Raw genomic sequence first — 5,734 nt, 5'->3', positions numbered from 1 at the left:
ATACATATACATATATGTACATTCATATATACATATATACATACATATATACATATACGCATATACACACACATATATACAGATATATATATATATATATATATATATATATATATATATATATATATATACGTATATACACATATATATATATATATGCATACGTACACACACACACACACACACACACACACACACATACAAGAGTGGCTGCGTGGTAAGAAGCATGCTTCCCAACCACATGGTTCCGGATTCATTCCCTCTGCGTGGCACCTTGGATAAGTGTCTTCTACTATAGTCTCGAGCCGATCAAAGCCTTGTAATTTGATTTGTTAGACGGAAACTGAAAGAAGCCCGTTGTATATATGTGTGTGTGTATTTGTGTTTGACAACCGATGCTGGTGTGTTTACATCCCTTATTGGCTCGGCAAAAAACCGATACATTAACTAATAGGCTTACAAAGAATAAGTCCTGGGGTCAATTTGTTCGACTAAAGGCGGTACTCCAGCATGGCCGCAGGCAAATGACTGAATCAAGTAAAAGAAAATATATATATACATATATATATTCTTTCTTTTATTCCTTTACTTGTTTCACTCCTTTGACTGCGGCCATGCTGGAGCACCACTGTATGTGTGTGTGTGCCTTGAGTTTTCCCTACCAATGCTTCAAAAGCGCTGTAACGTAGTTCTGTAAAATATATCGATAGAATAAGAACCAAACCTAAGAGTACTTTGACTAAATCTCTGAAGGTGATACCCAGCATGGCCGTAATCCAAGTCAACGAGTAAAGAGCATGCGGTCCTGTTATTGCAGCAGGTAACACCAACTTCAGATCACATTTTGCACTAGACATTTGTTTGGCGTTACTTTTAACAATTAAAATATGAATATTTAATTTAATGGACAGCAGTTTTGGTTAGAAATTTGTAAAGTATTCCTTGGGGGATTTAAATTCGTTTGTAGCGATTCCTTCGCCGTCAGCTTTACTTTTCATCCTATATGGTTGATAAAATATGTACAGGTGAAATATGGACTCGATCAAATAGGCTTCCCCTCTTAAGTATGGCGTTGTCCTTTATGTCAGGAGCCAACATTTTATTTAGATATTTAATGTTAAAATAGATCAACATTATTTATTGAACAAAAAAAATTTCAAAATTCTAAGTCAAGAGATATAATGACCAAATTTTCATTGTTATATCACCTTTACTGAAAGATGTCTGGAAAGTAATGCCTCTCATGATTATCAAAGAGATAACGTATCATTATCATATTCGGATTATATTATGGAATTGATATAACCGAATGTTCTTGACGTTTATTTTACGTCAATTATTTAAGAGACAGTTGCAAGAATACTTTGGGACAAGGAAAAATACCCCAGGGATGGGTTTCTAATTTTAGTAGAAAACCAGTAATTTTGAGGAGAGAGGATTAGACAATACTGACGACAACTGCGCTTGAAAGGCAATGCTGAGCTCTGCGATCCGAACTCAGACTATAAAGAGCAAATCATCCTTCACGACGCTCTAACAAGTCTTATAAATATGAAATAATGGAAACAAACAGAACAAAAACTTTGGAAATATTTTTCGACACGAAAGAATATAATAATGAGGATCATATGGGATTCGAACGTTCAGGTGTTCAACAATAACAGCGAAGAAAATGCGTGATGTTATATAATCAGAAGATAAAGAGAAAAACCTCGCAAAAAAAGTTGTCTATATAATTGTGCACCTGTACTATCGAATTTTTTCTTTGTATATTCTAATAGGGTTCGAATATATTCAAAAGCCACATTCACTCGGTTATCCAACCTGTATGTTCTTTTTAGTTGCTTTTAAACTTAAAATTATATTGAAGCATATTTTCTTGAATTACGTAAATTTGATACTTTTCTTAGCACGAAATAACACTTGAACACATAAAGTCATCTAACACACACACACACACACACAATCTTGTGACACGAATTATAGTTAGATTCTCAGTCAACCTCCAGTTTACATTAATATGCTTGAAAATAGAGGGATACATAACAGTGTTAGATTTTACATTTTAGACAGTGTATATATAATATAGCTGAAAGCAATTTCAGTAATAATACTTTTAAGAAATGCACGAATGACACAAGTTCAAATTTATTTCTCGTAAAAAAAAAAAGAAGAAAAAAACATGCCTTTTTTCTTTAAGGAAAAAGTAAATTTTGAATGTTTGAATTCATAAGTATATAGAAAAATTCAATGAAGTCAAAAGTTTACATGCTTCAACATATGCTTAATAAAACGCTCTCTTTTCAAAAATGCTTTCTTACATATAAAACAAGAATATTTGCTCTTTATGTGGATTAACCGATGTCTCCCCATATGGTCACTCCGGGTAAACAAGGCCATACAAATATTGCATTGGTAAGGTCGAACACCCGTGTGGCTCCTGGTATGTCTTAATAAGTGGTCCTTCCGTGAAAAATGGTGACCGCACCAGTCACATTTAAATGGTTTCTTTCCATAATGGTTTAAACGATGACGTTCCAGATGATATTGCCGCCAAAATTCCATCCCGCAAATGATACATTCAAACGGTTTTTCCAGCGTACCTTTAAGATGCATAAGTTGACCATTCGAATAATGTTTTATACAATGTATTGTTGGCAGACAATAAATAAAGAATAATCTGAAAATATCGAACTTATTTCTTGATAATGAGAATAAAAAATGTAACCAATCAGCACAACTATATTTCCTGACGGTTTAATTTCATTAGAATAAATAAATCAGGCAAGTTCAAATCAGCTAGGGCTAAGGAGTGATAGTTGAATGGACTGACCCAATACATTAGTATTATTTTTAACCTTGTTGGACTTAAACTAACGACAAAATCAGGCGAAACAATTAATTAAATCCTTTAATATATCTAGAGGTTTCAGTGGAGGCGCAATGGCCCAGTGGTTAGGGCAGCGGACTCGCGGTCATAGGGTCGCGGTTTCGATTCCCAGACCGCAAAAAACACATAAAACGCCTAAAACGTCCACGAGGCTCCGGCAGGAGATGGTGGCGAACCCTGTTGTACTCTTTCACCACAACTTTCTCTTACTCTTTCTTCCTGTTTCTGTTGTACTTGTATTTCAAAGGGCCAACCTTGTCACACTGTGTCACGCTGAATATCCCCGAGAACTACGTTAAGGGTACACGTATCTGTGGAATGCTCAGCCACTTGCACGTTAATTTCACGAGCAGGCTGTTCCGTTGATCGGATCAACTGGAACCCTCGACGTCATAAGCGACGGAGTGCCAACAACAACATCTAGTGGTTTCATACATGTGCGTAAGACTACAAATTTGAACGAGGTGTATACTTGGATGGATTCAATTCCAGTGTATGCCTAAAATGGAAAAGTCGTCTTAATAAAATCTGAATTCAGAGAGACGAAATTAACTGGTGTCAAATATTTTCCCGATTTTGGGACTAATCCCGCAGCATGGCACATTGGGCAACTGTTTTCTCCTATAGCCCTGGGTCAACCAAAGCCTTATGAGTGGATTTGGTAGATGGGAACTGAAAGAAGTTCGTCGGATACATATATATATATATATATATATATATATATATATATATATATATTTGTGTGTGTGTAGCTTTGCCCTCCACACCACTTGACAACCGTTATTGGTTTGTTTACGTCCCCGTAACTTAGTGTTCGGTAAAAGAGACCGATAGTAAAAGTAGAAGTCTTAGAAAAATAACTACTAGGGTTGATTCATTCGTCTCAGATCCTTCAAGGTGGTGCCCCAGTATGACCGCAGTCTAACAACAGAAGCAAGTGAAAAGAATAAAAGATAAAAAGCTTTTAGTTCGGCATTCAGCCGTTTGTTCTACCTTATTCGTGTATACACCTAAATGCACTTCTATATGACTCTTTAATTCTGTTGGGATACAGTGTAATTTAGTTCGTCTATTGAGAAGCTAAAATACCACAGTTTATTTCGCCATACCTCAGAAAAAAATTGCCTTATTTATTAATAAGAGATCTGCATCAGAGTGAAAGCTGTATCACTATATATATCTTAGAAAGAATATATACATAATCTTTAATAACATTCCAATTTTGTGGACCTTGAAAATGAATGATTATTTCAGATCATACGAGTCAACCCAAATTGGCATTTTACTACTAACCGGAAACTAACAGTTGCACATGTACCATATTTTATTCGATATAATCATAATTTTTGATCTTGGGAAATTGGTACACCCGAAAACATTAGTTTTACGGTTTAGCATGATATTTATTGATTTTTTTTCCACTTTTATAGACAAGAGGCTAAAAGCTACCCAATATATAAAGTATACGTTATCTATATTAAACATACACCAAAATGCTTTTGCCTTTATTTGCTGACTCTTAAATTTTCAAAATATGCTATTTTTTTCATATTTTTATTATGTGCGCTTACTTCATGTCAATAAATTGCATTAATTTCTGTAAAATTACATTTACTGGAAAATATTGTAAACTATCATTCTTGTAAAATCAAATTGCAAATATGATGCGACTATTGATTTCTAAAAATATAGAAAATAAACTAAAATAGATTTAAACTTCTATTTTGTCTTCTTTGTTATTCTATAAAATGTATTAACTTCGATAATCTATAACATTGTCACGTTCACGCGGCAAATTTATAAAAGAATTTAGCTTTTGACATCAATATAGCGAATTCTAAGTATAGCGAATTCTAAGTTGTCTAAACCAGATAGATTTCTTCATTTTATACTCAACAATTTTTGGATATCTTTCATGTTTCAATTCTAAATCCGCGATGATATTTCACAAATTTTTTCTTTTCTTTTAATATCAACGAAAAGCATAAAGGTTACTCACGCTATATATTACAAGAAGCCATAAAATGGTAAACTAGAATTACACATTTATGGCTGACAGATTCATTAATTAAATCGGAGGGCGGTTTTCTGCCAGCATAAGTATTGTGCATATTGATATATATATGTATAAATGTGATATATAAATTATAAAGTAAATTGACAATTTGCACATGAATTGAACAAAGACTCTGTTATAGTCTATTCTGTAATCAGTAAAATAATCCATGATACATTTTAAAAAGACGATAATGAAAATTGGAAAAGTGTAGAGACTGTCAAGGGAAAATGTTCATGAATATTCACTTGAGTGAATTTCAAAATAGATGCTCTGGTGGGAATTAATGAATTACATTTACCAGTATGAAGAGTTGAGTTTTGCTATATTGTTGTTTTACTATATTCACTTATGGACTTCTTAAGTGTCTCTAGTGTCCCTTTCCTAGCAATTAAAAAGAAACTTAAATACATTTCAATTAAAAGAGAGTAATGAATGTTTCACAACACTGTAGAATTTCTTCGTAGACACAATCGTCAGCAAATGGACCCGTTTCATTTATCTGGATTAATATTTTTATATTTTCTTTTCTTGACGCTCTTGATAATGCAAAATACATCTGACCATGTACCAAGAATTGTGTTGGTAGATATACACCTATCTTGTCAAATGTCTGCCCTTGTGCTATGTTGCATGTAAGGGCAAAGGCAGGTTTGACAGAAAATTGCTCGCGCGTAATGGAGAAAGGAAGCTCAAGCCCTTTGAGATAGTTGAAGCAAACGTGGGATAAGCAGCCTGGTTCCAGCATTGGGCCCCAAAGCCACTTCAGTTTCAATCACATGATTACG

This window comes from Octopus bimaculoides, chromosome 2 (assembly GCF_046866305.1).
Source record: "Octopus bimaculoides isolate indiv1 chromosome 2, ASM4686630v1, whole genome shotgun sequence".
In the NCBI taxonomy this organism is placed as follows: Eukaryota; Metazoa; Mollusca; class Cephalopoda; order Octopoda; family Octopodidae; genus Octopus; species Octopus bimaculoides.
The sequence above is the reverse complement of the archived record's forward strand: the minus strand, read 5'-3'. Positions refer to the sequence as shown.